The sequence below is a fragment of the Xyrauchen texanus genome, chromosome 25, assembly GCF_025860055.1.
Source record: "Xyrauchen texanus isolate HMW12.3.18 chromosome 25, RBS_HiC_50CHRs, whole genome shotgun sequence".
Classification (NCBI taxonomy): domain Eukaryota; kingdom Metazoa; phylum Chordata; class Actinopteri; order Cypriniformes; family Catostomidae; genus Xyrauchen; species Xyrauchen texanus.
Window position 1 is genome coordinate 29135763 of NC_068300.1, and position 19814 is coordinate 29155576.

Here is a 19814-nt window from a genome sequence, read left to right on the forward strand (position 1 = left end):
AACGGCCAGGTTTATCAATACACCGTCCTTCCGTTCGGCCTGTCTTTAGCACCCCGTACTTTCACGAAGTGCATGGATGCGGCGCTCGCAACCCTGCGGAGTCAGGGCTTGCGAATTCTGAACTATTTGGACGATTGGCTGATTATGGCACAGTCACATACGGAGCTTCTGTCTCACAGAACAGTTCTCCTCAGCCATCTGAACAGTTTGGGTCTTGCAGTCAATTGGACCAAGAGCTCACTACAGCCCAGTCAGGCAATTTCCTTCCTTGGAATAGAACTAGACTCCGTGGCAATGACGGCTCACTTATCTACACAGTGCGCGCGCTGTGTTCAGCGACTAGCCGCGTCCTTTCAGATGAACAGCCTCACGCCTCTGAAAAAATTTCAGAGAGTGCTAGGTTACATGGCCTCAGCTGCAGCAGTAGGGTTTACTGCGCATGCGCCCGCTTCAGCATTGGCTAAACACCCGCGCGTCTCACCGGGCTTGGGCCACAGGCCGCCAGCCGATCAAGGTGACTCAGACCTGTATTTCAGCTCTGCAGCCCTGGACAGTGGCCGAATGGTATCAGCGGGGAGTGACGATGGGATCTGTCGAGTACGCGCTTGTGCGCTTTCTCCCGGTCATTCAGGGTCACCACGTCCTGGTCCGTTCGGACAACAGATCTGTGGTATCCTACCTAAACCGTCAGGGCGGTGTCAGATCCAGGAACCTCTTCCATCTGACGAAACGCATACTGAGTTGGTCCCAGTGCCACCTGCGCTCGCTGAGGGCGACGCACGTGCCAGGCCACCTGAACGACGGCCCAGACAGACTGTCTAGAGACAATATTCCTCCAGGGGAATGGTCCCTGCACGCTCAAACAGTCCAGAAGTTATGGCGCATATTCGGCAGAGCAGAGATAGACCTCTTTGCGTTAGAAGAGAACTCTCACTGCCCAATATTTTTCTCGAAAAGCGAGGACGCACTGGCCCAGGACTGGCCCAACCACCCGCTTTACGCCTTCCCTCCCGTCTCGCTATTGCCACAGGTAATGCAGAGGATCAGGGAAACGCGTCACAGCCCCGCGTTGGGAGAATCAGACATGGTTCCCGGAGCTTACGCAGCTGTCACTAACAGCGCCGTGGCCCATCCCAGTGAGAGCAGATCTCCTCTCTCAAGCTCGCGGCACGATCTGGCATCCCCACCCAGAGCGATGGGCGCTGCACGCGTGGGTGATCAACGACTACCCGTCGCTCTGCCAGAAGGGGTAATAAACACCATCATACACGCTAGAGCCCCTTCCATGAGAAGACTCTATGCGTCAGTATGGTCTGTGTTTTCAAAATGGTGCACCGACAGAGACCTGGACCCACGGACATGTGGGGTGTCGTTGCTGCTCGTGTTTTTACAAGAGCTGCTGGATAAGGGCAGATCCCCATCCACGCTCAAAGTGTATGTGGCGGCCGTCGCGGCGTTCGCTGAACCCCTGCACGGCCAGTCACTGGGAAAAAACGAGCTGGTCATCCGCTTCCTCAAGGGAGCTAGAAGGATGAACCCCCGCGCCCCCCATCGGTTCCTATCTGGGATCTTTCTATAGTTCTCGAAACTATGAAAGCCCCCTTTCGAACCGCTTCAATCCGTGGATTTGAAATACCTTTCACTCAAAACCGTTTTTCTGACTGCCCTGTCATCAGTCAAACGTGTGGGAGACCTTCACGCGCTGTCTGTCAGCGCTGCGTGTCTTGAGTTTGGACCAAGTGACTCCAAGGTCATTTTAAAGCCTAGACACGGCTATGTTCCCAAGGTGATCGGTACTCCTTTCAGAGCACAGGTCATTTCCCTATCGGCGCTGCCAGCATCCGATAGCGAACGCGACGCCAATCTCCTTTACCCAGTCAGAGCACTGAGATTGTATACTGCGCGATCCGCCTCTTTCAGACGCTCTGAGCAGCTTTTCGTTTCGTTCGGAGGGCGCACCAAAGGTCTCGCCGCCTCGAAACAGACACTGTCTAGATGGATAGTGGACGCTATTGCTGCCGCATACGCGTCAAATGACCTGCCATGCCCCTTGGGCATTAGGGCTCACTCCACTAGAGGCATGGCCTCATCGTGGGCATGGTCCAGCGGGATTTCTATTCACGACATATGTGTGGCAGCGGGCTGGGCTTCCCCCTCCACCTTTGTCAGATTTTACAATCTGGAAGTGCCCGCCCTGCAGGCAAAACTACTAGCAGTTTAATACGCTACAGCTCCCCTGGTGAGCTGCACTGATGGGACTCATTCCACACAGACCGGCACCGCCGCTCTGTCGTTCCCTTCCCACTATGTGCTTATGTATTACACACACACTGGCCCACACTCTTGCCAGCCAAATATTATTTTCCCACTCACAAGGGCTCCCCCGGGTCCCCCCACCCCCGGGGCTCATGCAGTGGATGCTTGACGCGCATGGCGTTGACAGTGGGTTCCCGTAGCGTAAGCTAGCTTACGCAATACGAGAGAACCTCTCGTAAGAGAACGAATCGGTTACCTAACGTAACCTCGGTTCTCTCTAGATGAGGGAACGAGTATTGCGTAGCCGGCCGAGCGACTTTCGCTTCATTCAATGAAAACCAGGGTTCCAGCCTACGAACTACGCTTATATGCACTCTAGCCACGCCCATTTTGGCGGGCTTTGATGCAGTAAGCGCGCGGACGCCTCTCATTGGACGCGAGTTCGCCCAAGTTTGTCTATAGGCTGCAGCAGTTGCCGCAGAGCAACCAATGAGCTCGCTAGCTAGCCCGCTCAAGGTCTGCAGTTGCTGCACTGCGTTGACAAATGATACAAAATTAAGGATAATTTTTTGGCTTCAATATCTCAGAAAAGATTAATCTTTCCCGTAGCGTAAGCTAGCTTACGCAATACTCGTTCCCTCATCTAGAGAGAACCGAGGTTACGTAGGTAAACGATTCGTTTTCCAAACTCCCTGAAAACTGCAGTTGTCAAGCCCCTCTTGAAAAAGAGCAATCTGGAAGACCATATTAAGCAACTATAGACCGATCTCAAACCTTCCTTTCATAGGCAAGATCATTGAAAAAGTTGTCTTCAATCAGCTGAACAAATTCTTGAACTCAAATGGATATTTTGACAATTTTCAATCTGGTTTCCGATCGCATCACAGCACAGAGACCGCGCTCATAAAGATAATAAACGATATTCGCTTAAATACGGATACAAGCAAATTATCAGTACTGGTACTACTCGACCTCAGTGCTGCATTTGCCCCATTGACTCCCTTTGCCAATGCATTGATGAAGTTAACAGTTGGATGTGCCAAAACTTTCTTCAGTTAAACAAACACAAAACTGAAGTCATTGTGTTTGGAAACAAAGATGAAGTTCTCAAGGTGAATGCATACCTTGACGCTAGGGGTCAAACAACTAAAAATCAAGTCAGGAATCTTGGTGTGTCTCTAGAGTCAGACCTTAGTTTCAGTAGTCATGTCAAAGCAATAACTAAATCAGCATACTATCATCTGAAAAATATTGCAAGAATTAGATGCTTTGTTTCCAGTCAAGACCTAGAGAAACTTGTGCATGCTTTCATCACCAGCAGGGTGGATTATTGTAATGGACTCCTCACTGGCCTTCCCAAAAAGACCATAAGACAGTTGCAGCTCATACAGAACGCTGCTGCCAGGATTCTGAGCAGAACCAGAAAATATGAACATATCACACCAGTCCTCAGGTCTTTACACTGGCTCCCAGTTACATTTAGGATTGATTTTAAAGTATTATTACTGGTATATAAATCACTCAATGGGCTAGGACCTCAATATATTGCAGATATGCTCACTGAATATAAACCCAACAGATCACTCAGATCATTAGGATCACATCAGCTAGAAATACCAAGGGTTCACTCTAAGCAAGGAGAGTCTGCTTTTAGCTTTTATGCCAGCCGCAGCTGGAACCAGCTTCCAGAAGAGATCAGATGTGCTCCTACAGTAGTCACATTCAAATCCAGACTTAAAACACATCTGTTTAGCTGTGCATTTACTGAATGAGCACTGTGCCACTGTGTGTCTGACTGTTTGTACTGTATTTTATTTTATTTTATTCTAAACTGTTTCAATTATTCTTATTTTTAATTTTTTATTCTTATTTTAATTTCTTCTGTGTAAAGCACTTTGAATTACCATTGTGCATGAAATGTGCTATATAAATAAACTTGCCTTGCCTTGGCTTGTCTTGGTGTAGGAGGACAACACAGCGGCAGTCTCTTACATAAACCATCAAGGAGGTCTACGGTCATGCCAGCTAAACAGACTGGCATGGCAGATTCTCCTTTGGGCCCAGGGCAAGCTCCTGTCAATCAGAGCTATTTATATCCTTGGATACCTGAATGTGGGAGCGGATTTACTGTCCAGACAGAAAATACTGACGGGGGAGTGGAAACTCCACCCCGAGGTAGTGAGACAAATCTGGTTAAGATTTTAGAAGGCAGAAGTGGACCTCTTCGCCTCACAACAGACAGTGCAATGTCCCCTCTACTTCTCCCTGAGTCACCCAGCCCCCCTGTGTCTGGACGCGATGGCACATACATGGCCCAAAATGCGCCTGTATGCTTTTTCTCCGGTTTCTCTGCTCCCAGGAGTTCTGGCCAGAGTTTTCCAGCAAGGGTCTTGCCTCTTACTAATAGCGCCGTGTTGGCTGAACAGGGTATGGTTTACGGAGATGATATCTCTCCTCGACGGCTCGCCTTGGGCGATTCCGGACAGGTGGGACATTCTGTCTCAGGCGCAGGGGACGATATTTCATCCCCGGTCACGAGTTGTGGAACCTTCATGTTTGGCCCCTGAAGGGGACCAGCTGAGGGATACTGGGCTTTCTCAGTGCTAGGGCTCCTTCCACTAGGAAAAATTATGGCAATAAATGGGGTGTCTTTGAAAGCTGTTGCACTGCACATAATACAGATCCACTTACCTGCCAGATTGCTTTCTACCAAAGCACTAATTGTAATTTAAATTATTACATATCATAGTTTGGATGTGCTCTGTTTGACTGAATCCTGGCTTAAACCAGATGAATATTTTTGATTAAATGAATTTACTCCCCCAGGTTATTTTTATAAACATGAGCCTCATCTGAAGGGTTGAGGAGGAGGTGTTGCTACAATTTACAGTGAGGTTTTTGGTGTTACTCAGAGGACTGGATATTAATGTAAGTTTTTTGAACTAATAATGCTTAATGTGACACCGTCAGATATAAATAAAAAAACTATGTTGTCTTTTACCCTTGCTACACTATATAGATCACCCAGGGCTTATTCTGATTTCCTTGGTGAATTTGCAAACATTTTTATCAGATCTTGTAGTAACTGTAGATAGAGCTTTAATTGTTGGTGACTACAACATTCACATAGATAATGAAAATTACACATTGGGATTAGTATTTATCGATATACTCAACTCTCTTGGAGTCAGACAAAATGTAACAGGACTAACTCATCGCCATAATCAAATGCTAGATTTAATTCTGTCATATGGATTCTGCTGCAGAGCGATGACATCTCGGATCATTACCTTGTCTCTTGTATGCTGTGATCAGCTAATTTAACTAAATCTACACCATGCTATCATTCAGGTAGAACTATTCTTTCGACCACTAAAGATAGCTTCACTAAAAATCTTACAGACCTATCTCATAATCTCAGTAAACCCCAAAGCCTAGAAGCACTTGATGAAATAACAGAAAATATAAATACAGTCATCTCTAGCACTCTTGATAGTGTCTCCCCCTTCAATTAAAGAAAATTTATGAAAATAGCCCTGCACCATGGTACAATGATCACACTCATGCTCTCAAGAGAGCAGCTCAGAAAATGGAGCGCATGTGGAAAAATACAAAATTAGAGGTATTTCGCAGTACATGGAAGGATGGTGTCTGTAGCTACTGGCAGGCGCTAAATCTGCCAGGTCAGCATATTTTAGTAAACTCATAGAAAATAACCACAACAATCCTAGGTGTTTATTCTGTACTGTGGCTAAATTGGTTTGGAATAAAGCCTCAACAGAACCAGATATTACGTCACAGCACAAGAGTAATGACTTCATGTATTTCTTTACTGATTAAATTGAAATAAATTTGAATTATGCAATCATCTGTCATAGCACCTCAGAAAACAGTGTCTCATAAATTTCCTCATGTGCAACTTCAATCCTTTGCTGTCATAGGTCACAAAGAGCTAACATAACTTATAGAAACATCAAAAGCCACAACATATTTGTTAGATCCAATACCAACTAAGCATTTAAAAGAGTTATTTCCTGTAATTTCAGAACCTCTTTTTAATATTATAAACTCCTCGCTATCCTTAGGACATGTCCCAAGAAACTTTAGAATGGCAGTTATCAAACCGCTTATTAAGAAGCGGCTAATTATTGACCAATTTTAAATTTACCGTTTATGTCGAAAATACTAGAAAAGGTAGTATCCTCCCAAATATGTTTATTTCTACAGATAAATAGTATATATGAACAATGTCAGTCAGGATTTAGGCCTCATCACAGTACAGAGACTGTACTTATCAGAGTAACAAATGATTTGCTCTTATCATCTGTAAAGTATGGAGTGCCACAGGGATCAAGTTTCCACTGTTATGCCGATGATACCCAACTTTATATTTCTTCAAAACCGGTTGAGATTTCACAATTCTCCAAATTAGCAGAGTGTATCAATAAAATAAATGAAAAAAAAAAAATCCTTCTACTCAAATTCTGACAAAACAGAGGTACAAATTATTGGACCAAAAACCTCTAAAAACAAGATGCTAAAATATAATTTGACTCTCGAGGGATGTGCTGTTCCATCATCTACAACATCGAAGAACTAAGGTGTTATATTTGATACCAATCTGTTCTTTGAATATCAAATTACCTATGTTTGTAGAACAGCATTCTTACATCTAAGAAATATTGCTAAATTATGACACATCAGAAATCAGAAAAAACCTTTATTGCCAAGTATGTTTTTTACGCATACAAGGAATTTGTTTTGGTGTTGTAGGCGCGTGTCACACATTCTCTAAATATAAAAAACAAGTATTAAAATATAAGCAATATAAATATAAATCTGTCCACACAGTATATATTAAAAGTAAGAATAAAAATAAAAGAGCAGCAGAGTAAGTACAGTGGCATGTTGAATCAGAGGTGGAGTGTGGCGAGTGTCAGGGTGGGTACCGGGCCTTGTTGATAAGGCAAGTGGCAGATGGGAAGAAACTGTTCTTGTGGCGTGAGGTTTTTGTCCTGATGGACCTCAGCATTCTGCCAGAGGGGAGTGTCTCTACGTAAAAGAGATTGTGGCCGGGGCGGCAGATTGCAGCCAATCACCTTCTCTGCAGACCGGATGACACACTGCAGTCTGCCCTTGTCCTTGGCAGTAGTAGCAGCGTACCAGATAGTGATGGAGGATGTGAGGATGGAATAGATGATGGCTGTGTAGAAGTGCACCATCATTGTCTTTGGCATGTTGAATTGCTTCAGCTGCCACAGGAAGTACATTCTCTGTTGTGCTTTCTTGATGAGGGAGCTGATGTTCAGCTCCCACTTGAGGTCCTGGGAGATGATAGTTCCCAGGAAGTGGAAAGACTCCACAGTGTCGATTGTGGAGTCACAGAGGGTGATGGGGGCAGGTGCAGGTGAGGCTGAGTTCTTCCTGAAGTCCACAGTCATCTCCACTGTATTTAGAGCATTGAGCTCAAGGTTGTTTTGATTGCAACAGGTCACCAGGTGGTCAACCTCCCACCTGTAGGCGGACTCGTCACCATCAGAGATGATGGTGCTCTCTGTTGCTTCTGCCGAAAAACTAATTCATGCATTCATGACCTCAAGACTAGTTATCGTAATGCATTACTGGGAGGATGTGCAGCAAGATCAATAAATAAACTTCAATTGGTTCAAAATTCAGCAGCAAGAGTACTGACGAGAACCATGAAATATGATCATATTAGCCCCATTTTATCATCGTTACATTGGCTACCTGTTAAATTTCATATACATTTTTAAATTATATTAACTACTTAAAAGCTTTGAATGGTCTAGCTCCACAGTACTTAAGTGACATTCTACCATGCTATATTCCATCATGTTCATTACGATCGCAAACTTCTGGCCTGTTAATAGCTCCTAGAATATCAAAATCAACAAAAGGAGGTAGATCCTTTTCATATTTGGCTCCTAAACTATGAAATAGTCTCCCTAACACTGTTCGAGATGCAGACAACTCACTCGGAAGCTATTTGTATAGCGCCTTTCACAACACACATTGTTTCAAAGCAGCTTTACAGAAGATCAGGCATTAACAGAAGATGAAACTGTAATATCTATAATGTCTTAGTCATCATTGTGTAGTTTGATAAAATATGATTTTGAATTGTGTTTAAAAATAAGTAATTTAATAAAAATTTTATTTATAACGCCAGTGAGCAAGCCGAAGGCGACTATGGCAAGGAACACAAAACTCCATAAGATGTTGGTTACTGTAGAAAATTAATCTTGGAGAAAACCAGACTCGCTGTGGGAGCCAGTTCCCCTCTGGCTAACATCATGAATATAATGCCAATATTTCTTATGTATAGTGCAAGTCATAGCTTAAAATTATTAAACTAAGTAAGTGTTAAGGGTCAGTGTTGAAATAAAGATTTTGTATGAATTGTAAGATTAATGACTAATGTCTTTGAAGTCCATCATGTATTAACTGCACAAGTTCACCTAGATGCAATTGGCCTTGTAAATTGGATGATGAAGGGATTTGCTGGCAATTAATTGATAGTCTATGTATTCCATTTAAAGATTGTAGTCCATCATTAGACCAAGTTGATGCAGGCAGAGATCAGTGAGGTGCATCGTAGTTCAACCTGGCCGGTAATTTTGAAGACGTCTATCCTAAGTCTGAGGTTCAGGCAGTGGCATATGAAGTATCCCATGTCTTATGGTTGGAGTTGACATCAGTTCATCCTCTGAAGTCCATCGTAATTGTCACGATTCATTGTTGTCTGCCCTGTGTTTCTCCCCTGTCATCTGTTCCCGGACAGGTAACATAATTACCTGCTCTCATCTCTGCCAGCTGTCCTTCATTGTCATTGGGAATTATGGGAAGTGTAGTCCAGGAACAGATGATTCCTAATAATATCTCCAGGTGGAAGCCTATACAAGCAGAAAAGCAGAGGCCCTAAAACTGATCACTGTGTCACTCCATACTTACCGATTTATGCTTCTTGTTGGAAGCTTTTTTTCTGCATGGTGTAAGGATCAGGGGCTCGATCTTAAGATTTCTTCAACATTTACTGGAGGAGGGCAAATTGGCTTTTATCTTGAAAGTGTACATCGCTGTGATTTCTGCATATCATGTTCTATTTGGGGGATCTTCTCTTGGATTTCACAGTCTTGTCTGCAGTTTTCTGAAGGGTGCACACTGTCTGAAGCCTGCACGGAATCCTCATTTTCCTGTGTGGGATTTGCCACTGCTTGCATTCCTTTGCTCATCCCAGTTTGAGACCTTGCAAAGCATTGACTTTAAATGATTATCCTTGAAGACTGCTTTTTTGTTGGCTATTGCTTTTGCGAAACGAGTCAGTGAATTGCACACATTTTCTGTTAGTGAATTGTCCTTGCGTTGGTTGCCGGATGACTCCAAGGTGGTCTGACGACCCAATCCTTAAGTCCTTCTTCCTAAGTACATAAACCAACACATTGAACTGGCCTCTTTCCAGGCTTCTTCAGGGTGTGATTCAAGTGCTCAATCCAGTTCGTTCCTTGACGTGTTATGTGGACATTACTGCTCAATTTAGAGTTATTTTAATATATGGTGTGTGAAGAAAGGTGATCCAGTGTCGAAGCAGAGGTTGTCGAACTGGATAGTGGAAACTATTACACTGGCTTACAAGGCAGCAGGGTAACCATTGCACTGGGGGCTAACTTACCATTCCACTAGGGTTTTTAGAGGAGTTTCCTTGGAGGACATCTGCACTGCAGCTTCTCCATGAACATTTGCCATGTTTTATAAGGTCAATGTTGCTGCTCATCATGAGTTCTGTAGTTCTTCAGGAGCGGCCTTAATTTTTCATGAGGTGGGAGGCATTCCATTCATGACTTTGCTGGTATATGTCATTCAATAGCGTTTACACTGCCTCTGGCGGTCAGTAGGAAACAAAATGCTAGTCACACATGTAACTGTGGTTCTGTGAATTTCGGATGACCGCCAGAGTTCTTAGTCTCTCGGAATGTGCGAGAAAGGCGTACCGAGGCAGAATGCTAAGCTACTGTGGCTTAAAAACCCCAGGGCTCAGCATACGTCACTACATGACTTTCTTGGATTATCGCAGTGCCAGCCAGATAGGTAGAGAGAATATGCCAACAGTGTTTACACTGCCTCTGGTGGTCATCCGGAATTCACAGAACCACAGTTACATGTGTAACTAGTGTTTCGTCTCTCATATGCTACTTTCTCATTTGTTTGGGTGTGAGATGATAAAATACAGAGTGTGTCTGCTATAATACGGAATACAATTATGATCCTTTAAATAACGGATGTTACGGAATGTTGGCAATTGTCATGCAACATATGATGAAAGTTTGTCTGTCAACATGCAGACCTAACTGGCCCAATTTTTGACCGGCCCAGCTGGAATTCTCTGGATCATCCCAATTAGCCACTCTGGCCCTGGTGATTTTGTATTATAAAATACTATATTCAGATTTTTTTGGTTAAATAAATACAGATTTTACCATTTTATTAAATTTTTTTATATTTGTTTTTAGCTTTTCGAATCTGAATCAGACACTATCAAAAAGGTTTCTTCTATCTATAACACTAATATTCAGATTTACAAGATTTAACAGTTAATTCTTACAATAAAATATTCTATTCAGAATTTTACTGTGAAATCAATGCATGTAGGTTTACTTTTTAAATCTGAATCAGGTTGTATAAAATACATTTGACAATTTACGTAATGTAAATGTAATTTCTTAAAATAAAAATACTGTATTCAAAAATGTAATTGTGAAATCAATACAGATAAATCATGTTTAAATGTTAAATTTTTTAATCTGAATTGACAAATGCGTTCGTTTATCTATAAAATTAATATTCCAATTTGCAAGATTTAACATTAATTACTTACAATAAAATACTATATTCAGAATTAATTTTATCATTTGTAACTTTTCGAATCAGAATCAACAAATAATTGATTCTGTCTATGACATTATAATTCTAAATTACAAGATCTAACACTAATTCCTTATAATAAATACTGTATTAAGAATTTTACTGTTCAATCAATACAGACTTTTTATTTAGCTTTTCAAATCTGAATCAGACTATATCAAAAAGGTTTCTATCTAAAATGTTAGTATTCCAGTTTACAAGATCAAATGGTAAATTCTTACAATAATATACTGTACTGAGAATTTGTGAAATCAATGCTGGTCAGGTCATATTTTTATTTTCATCTTTTTGAATCTGTATTAGACCATTCTCAACCATGCCCCAAAATCTTCAGTTTATAACATTAATATTCTGCTGGTAAAAACGTTGGTGTTAACATCAAGCAAAAATGAGCCAAGCCAAAACAGCAAACACTCCTTTAATTCCTTGAAGAAAAACAAACCCTGGCTGTTTGAACCTCAGATTTGAAGCCTCTCTAAATAAAGAAAGAAGTCATCACTCTCTCCACCCATGGTTAAAAACAGACCACTTGAAAGTGGATTGGGATCTAAAGCCACTGATCCTGAGGTCCAATATTGTGAATGGAGATAGAGGATGTCATTCAAAGCAAGTATTGGGTCATGACTGGCCCTTTAATTCAATCTCAGGTGGGAGAGAATTCTCTTATCTAAACTCCTCTAAAATGAATTGGATTCGAAGGCTATAGCAGTGTCCCACTTAAAGCTTGGGAGAGGTGATAGTCTAGAAGATATACAATGGAGACCTGCAATGCAAAACGACAGGGAAGGGAGGGAGAGATAAATAGATATATATAGAGAGAGAAAATCAGAGGGAGAAACGTTATTGTATGTGTACACATGGGAGCATGAAAGAAAACTAAGGCTATGAGAGAGAGGGCAAAAGTCATTGCAGTGGAACAGACTGAATGCATTGTAACTCATAAGCTGAAATTGTGCTGTGAAAATTACCTCCACATGCATACAATAAGAAACTGAATGTGTGTGTGTGTGTGTGTGTGTGTGTGTGTGTGTGTGTGTGTGTGTGTGTGTGTGTGTGTGTGCCTGCATGCATGTGTTTGTGTGTGCCTGAGAATGACAGCAAATAATAACATGAAATCAGAACTATGCCAGTTTCAATAGAGACAATTAAAGCCATACCTACACTGCAAGATTTTTGGTTGTATATTGCTGCAACAGATTAATATTCAGGTCTGCGACAAACCCCCCGGACCGCAGACAAATTGGTACACACTATGGTCAGCGATGCTCAGTAAGTATGAGCAGTTCATAGACAAGATCTGAGCCAGACTTGAGATGTCACTGAAGCTGTAATATTTTTAAGCATGTTTGAAATATTATGTGGTGATAATCGTGTGAGTGATACGATTGTGAGTGACACAACGACAAGGGCAAACTGCTCCAGCCAATCAGAGCATATGTAGAAGAGGAGAAGTGTGGACCAAGTTGAACACACTATTTAAACATTTTTGAAGAAAATAATAGTATTTGTTTCCAAGTTGAACAGGTGAAGACTAGGGCTGCATAGCTTGAGGACCCAGTATGCACATCTCTTAAAACTCAAGCCTTGTGGTAGTGGAGACAAAACAACCAAGGCAAAGGTGGATTTTGGGTGTCCTGCAGTTCCTCAGAACACATATTATTCATCCTAAAAGTGAGACCACTGTAAAGTAGTACTTATTTATCATTTAATAACGATAAACCATGGTTTACAGGAAAACACAGACAGCTTCATCATGCCAAAGAGGATGCTTACAGGGGTGGGGATAAAGTCTTGTACGATCAGGCCAGAAACACACTGAATAGGGAAATCAGAGTGGCTAAAATAAGTTACACTGAGAAGCTGGAAAACATGTTTTCAGCTAACGACCCTGCATCAGTGTGGAGAGGCCTGAAACAACTCACAAATTACAGGACTCCTACCCCTAGTGTGCTCTCCCCACTACTCTTCTCCCTCTATACCAATGACTGCATCACCAAGGACCACTCTGTCAAGCTCCTGAAGTTTACAGATGACATCATTGTCATCGACCTCATCCAATATGAGGATGAGTCTGCATACAGAAGGGAGGTTGAATGTCTGGCCTTTGCACTTCAATAACTGTCTGGTTTGGTTCAGCTGCGAAAACAGTCATCAGAAGACTACATAGGACAGTTTGGTCTACTGAGAGGATTATTGGTTGCCACCTACTCCACCCCCCATACATTTTCAGAGAGAGGGAAAAGGCTGGAAAAATCACTATGGACCCCACTCACCATGCCCATTACATTTTTTTAACTGTTGCCTTCTGGCCGACGCTTCCGAATTCTGAGCACCAGAACTGTCAGGAACAGTTTTTTCCCTCAGGCTATCCATCTCACGAACAGTTAAAATTGCAATACACAGTTTAGTCTTTTTTATATTTATCCAACATATCTTCTGCCATTTCATTCCTCTGGAAAAAACAAACAAAAAAATTTGCACTGCACATTTTATTTTTTTCTAATACACAGATTTGTATTAGAATTACAATTCAATTCAAAGGGGCTTTATTGGCATGACTGTAAACAATACAATATTTCCAAAAAATTTGAATTACACTATGTATGTGTGTATCTATGGATGTATGTGTTTGTGTGTGCATGTACTCAATGTACATTATTACACATGTATTTATATCACTGTAACTTGTGTTATATTATCTACCCATTAATCCAGGCATTATTAAAATAGAAGTTGAGTTTGGGTGTGGGATAATATGTATAGTGCGACATCCAATTGTGAGACAAAATGGTTTAGCCCAGTGAGGGCACCGCCCACAGGAAGTGGGTTGATGTGTATCATGTTGTGGCTAAGAGTGAATAAATAGTTGTAAATACTCTCATGTATTGTATGGGCGACGAAGCAGACGACATTTTGAAGGGATCGAATTTGATGGATGGACAGCAAAAGCAATACGACACTGTAAAAGATGGATTTCACAATTTTTTTGTTGTAAAGAAAAACATACTCTACGAAAAAGCGCATTTTAACATGAGAAAATAAGTAGAAAATTAATTGGTGCACTCTTTTGCTGAGCACTGCAAATATGGACCACTGCACAGTGAACTCATTAGAGATAGGTTGGTTGTAGGATTAGCTTATATACGTGTGTCTGAGCGCATACAACTGGATAGAGATCTTAAGTTGGAAAAAGCAATCAAACTGGTAAGACAAACTGAAGCAGTGAAACAGCAGTAAAGTAATTTGTGTGGTGATGCTGTTAATGCCAAAGGAACAGGCTCTGTGGATAGAGTCATAAGCAAAATCAGTCCATAGCAGAGAGGCAAAAGTGGCCATGGGCCTAAAGAGAAATATAAACAGTCAAAATCAAAATGTCACTAATGTGGGAAAAGCCTGTCACATCCCAAAGCACACTGCCCTGCGAATACTGTACTGTGCCATGCCTGTGGTAAAAAGGTCATTACCAAAAAGTGTGTGTGTCATTAAAAAAAGTGAACAAGGTTCAGGAACAGGATGACTGCATATTCCTATGCACAGTAGTAGCTAATTGATATCACTGGCTGGTTGATATCAAAATCAAAGACAGTAAAATACAGTTCAAAATCAACACAGGCACCAATGTAACTGTCATGTCAGACCACATCTTAATTAAGACATTTAGAGATGGCAACAAGCCATCACTTCAGAAAGTGACTAAGCACTTGCTGGAACCAGGATGTACATCTGTTACAGAAAGGAGAATTGCAGGCGAGCAAGAAGTTTATGTTGTCAAGAGGCTGCATTCAGCACTGATGGGCAGACCTGCCATTACCAAACTAGGCCTGGTCACCCATGTGGATAGCATTAACATTCAGACTCTGAAGGATTGCGATCCAAAGTTATGCTGTGGGCTTGGATTATACAGCAACCATTCACAATCAAGCTGAGTCGCCGAAAACTCCACAGCGTATCCCCCCTCCTGCTCTTGCCTAAAGTCAAGAATAAACTCCAATGCATGGAGCAAATTGGAGATTTAAGCATAATGGAAGAATCCACAGAGTGGTGCTCAGGCATCGTGGTGGTGCCTAAAAAGGCCGGTGACTCACGTATTTGAGTTGACCTCACAAAGCTCAACGAGTCGGTGTGCAGGGAGAAATTTCTACTTCTGTCGAGCAGACCCTTGGATTGCTAGCGGGAGATAAAGTTTTTAGCAAATTGGATGCTAACATGGGCTTTTGGCAAATCCCTTTAGCTGAGGAGTCTGCCAAGCTCACGACATTCATCACACCATTTGGGCACTATTTCTTCAATATTTTACACTTTGGGATAGCATCAGCACCCAAGCACTTCCAAAACCGGATGGTCACTGAAGTAATAAAGGGACTGGATGGTGTAGTTTGCCAAATGGATGATGTGCTGCTGTAGGGTCATTCTTAGGAAGAGCATGATGTGCGTCTTCATGCCGTGCTACAAAGGATAGATAGAGCTGTCATTACCCTCAACATTGAGAAATGTCCCTTGTCACAACATGCAGTGAAGTTTCTCAGATGCAGGGGTGCAACCAGACCCAGCAAAGACAGTGGCGGTCAAAAACATGCCAGAGCCAGCCAGCATCCGTGAGCTCAGGAGCTTTCTTGGAATGGTCAGTCAGCTGGGCAAATTCATTCCAAGGCTGGCAGAGAAAGACAAACCCCTCAGAGACCTTTTGACGAAGAAGAACTACTGGTTTTGGGAGCATGCTCAAGTCAAAGCTTTCAATGACTTGAAAGATGACTGGTCATCCCCACCTGTGCTGGCCTTATATGACCCAAACAAGGCAACCAAAGTGTCTGCAGATGCATCATCATTTGTCTTGGGGACAGTCCTTCATCAAAAAAGGCTAAAGATTGGAGGCCTGTTGCCTATGCCTCACAGTCTCTCACACTGGTTGAGCAGAGATACACTAAGGTAGAAAAAGAGGCCCGCAGCCTCATCTGGGCATGTGAGAGATTTTGTGACATTCTAATAGGCCAATATTTTGAAATTGAGACTGATCACAAACTGCTTCTGAGTCTTCTGGGCGCCCAAGAATTGGACGCCTTGCCTCCCACATCCAACACTTTTGGATGAGAGTCATGCATTATTCATACCAGATTTCTCATGTCTTGGGGAAAAGCTTATGGACAGCATGCATGCTACTGCCAGCTGACAAAATATCACCAACGATGAGCTCATGGAAAGTAAAAAAATTTAAGTGGAGAGTATCATGGAGCACCTCCCAGCGAGTGCAACCTATTTAGACAGCCTGGGGGAACATCTAAAAACAGATATTGTGTGCTCCGTCATAATGAAAATGTGTCTGGAAAGATGGCCATAGTACAGCTGCTGCTCCGGCCCAGGAACCTCTTTTGGCAGAGCGAGCTTTCCTCAAGACCCACAGCGGCCTCCTTCTGAAAGGTACCAGACTCATTATTCCCTCTGCTTTAAGAAATTATGTTATCACAAAACTGCATGAGGGTCATCAAGATGTGGTTAAATGCAAAGAACGTGCATGGGAAAGTGTGTGGTGGCCAGAATTAAGGGGAAATACTTCTCATGGTCTTGCGACTCTTTATCGTCGGAAGCGAATCATGTGGAGAAGTCAAATGGTAGGTCCTACCCAATGGGGGAGGAGTTTCTACAAACATGGTGACTGGGGCAGAGGGGCCTCTGCCCAAGGAAGATTCAGTTTACCAACAGGGAAACAATTTAGCAGAAGATATACATCACATGGGGTTACCTACGGGGAACCAGCACATGCGGAGCACCTACTCCGGTACAGGGCTTAATTAGCACGTGTACTGAGCTGGCAGCATTTTTCTCCGTAAACCCATCTGCCAAAGGGCTAGGAGGAAGTCATCCAGGGAAAACATCTTGTGAACACCACTGGGAGTCAACAGTGCATGTCTTCAGCTCAGTCTTCAGCTCAGTGGAGGTGAAAGGCGCTATGCGCAAATGATACAACAGGCCAACTGTCATAGACATAGATGAATGATGACACCGGAGCCTTCATCGCTGCCTGTCTCATTTGCGCCCAGCACAAGGATTTCTGGTCTCATCCATAAGGTCTCCTACAACCCTTTCCTGTCCCCGCTCAGCCATGGTCACACATTTATATGGACTTTATAACTGGCCTACTACATTCCTGGGGGAACTGTATCATTCTAGTAGAAGTGGACAGGTTTTCAAAGGCTTGCCAACTTATACCATTGCAAAAACTTAATTCTGTTCAAAAGAGGTTCTGTTGCAGCATTTTTTTAGTTTGCATTTAGTTGGCTTTCCCCTGGATGTTGTGTCAGATCGAAGTATTAAGTTTGCATCCAGGTTATGAAAGGCTTTCTGTAACTTATCATATAATATACTTGTATATAATATTTGGTGTCTATAAGATCGATAATTCATGCCCAGAACTTTAATGATATGTTAATTGATGTCACCCTTTTCTTGATTATGATTTTAAAACGTATGATAAACATTGCCCTATTTCGTGCAGGAGACTTGAAAGACTTGAGAGCAATGCTAAAAAATCACCTTTGAAGAAGGAGGGAAAGAGGTGACCATGTGACATAGCAAAAGATACTTCTGATTGGCTCAAGACACCTCAAAATCTCCCCACCTCAAACAACAGTGTCTTTCTCCTCTCCAGAAAAGTTCCAGCAAACGTTATCATGTAACTATCATGATAGTTTCCAAGGGAAACTCCCTTGAGACCACGAGGTCCCTCTCGGGTGTCCTCTTTTCCAAGTCCGTGAAGTCTCTAGAATATAGAAGTTGCAAACTTCTTCAGCAGCTGTCTCCGGGACTCTGCTGTCCTTTCCATCATCAGTCCAGCATGCATAATCAATTTCTGCCAAAATTGAAATGCCAGATTCATCAGAACTTCAAGACCATCAAACTCAAAGAACTCCCTTAACCAAACCCGATGGTGGAGAATATTTATAATCAGGTTTCTAAACTGATCCTTGTCAAAATCCTACATATAATGGTGGAGAATTGATTACATTGATTACAACTCTGTAATCAACCACTCTGGAGAACCAGTCAGGTTTACTTTTCCAATCCAAATAAATCTAATTGAGCAAAATAAGAGCTTAATAATTGCTAAAATCAGGTGTGTGACTGAACTAATACTAATAACAGGTCTTATGCCTGGAGGCCACTGAATAAGCTTGCAAATTTAGTTGGTTATGTAATGCAAACATTCAAATGTATCACCTACAGAATAGTAGTCATGCGGTATAGTAAAAGTGTTTTGATGTCATAAGATAGCATTGTGTGAGGAACAGACTGAAAAGTATGTGTTTATGAACTGTCAATCTACTGTTTTACTCGTTATTTGTGAGAAAGGGAATTTACGTCATTATTGTAGAGCTTCTAGTGTTTATTTCACAAAAAAACTGCAAAATGTAGTTATAGTAATGTGATTCTGAGACCAGGTTAGTTTACAAGAAGAAAGGTGAAGCTCATATATTTGTTAGAGCACTTATATGCAGTAAAACATTTGTATTGTTTAATCTGTAATGTATGTAAATTTCTCATGTAGTATTAACAACCTGCACTGACCTTTATGTGAAGAAAGGACTGGCAAGGTTTTGCTGTGGAAGTTAACACTCTCAATACCAAAGGCACATTAAAAACATGTGCATCCCAAGTAATGAGTTGTGCTTTTAGAAACTTGAAGCCTGTTATCTACATTTAAATAGAAATGTGAGATCTTCACAGATTGTTTCTGTGGGTGAGGGGAAGCTACCTCAATCCTTTCCCTCTGTCACTATGGTAATATCATAACTGAGTACTATTTCTGTCTCACAGGTGCGGTGTGGCCTGAGACTGAGAGATATTCTGGAGATGGCAGATTAGAAGACAGGAAGATAGAGACAGATGCCAAGGGATGTCAGACCACACCGTGAGATCCAATCAAACTCAATCACATACCATCACGTACCCTCGACTCGGCTCAGCACTGTGGCCATTTAACTTGTAAACAAGCATACTGAGCCAAAAAACTTTGCTCTCCTACCTTTTAAACTTGGACCACTTCTTTTGCATTCTTCTCAACTTACCAAAGAAAGCAGAAGAGCTCAGTGATATTTCTTCATGCCAGATTTCCTGAAGATAAAATCAGAACGCTCACAAGACAACAAGTGTGTTGACATTTGTTTCACTCATCAGAACACTGAACAACCATATACAAGTGTTTTTTCAATGTAGCATACATTGTGATCCTAAATATTTAACCACATTAAATAAACTCCAATAGAACATATTTGTACAGATTTTATGTAAGTGTGAGTGGTGCTTGCCCATGGAAAAATAGGGTGTTGTGGGTGGTTGCCACAGCATTGCTATACGGTTGCAGTTGGGTTCTGGGTGGTTACTCTGTTAATTCTAAGTTGTTGCCAGGGTATTCTGGGCAGATGCAAACTGGACAAGTCAAAAGAACACACCCACAAATATTTATGACATTTTGGTCAATATGGCTTGGGTGCCTCCTTCAAGGTGAATAGGATGTTTTCAATCTCTTTATGTCTGCCAGATGCAAATCAATGTCCAATAATTTAGACAAGTTGTAGCACACCTCTCATCAATGAGCCACATGATTTCAGGTATTGTTAAGGAAT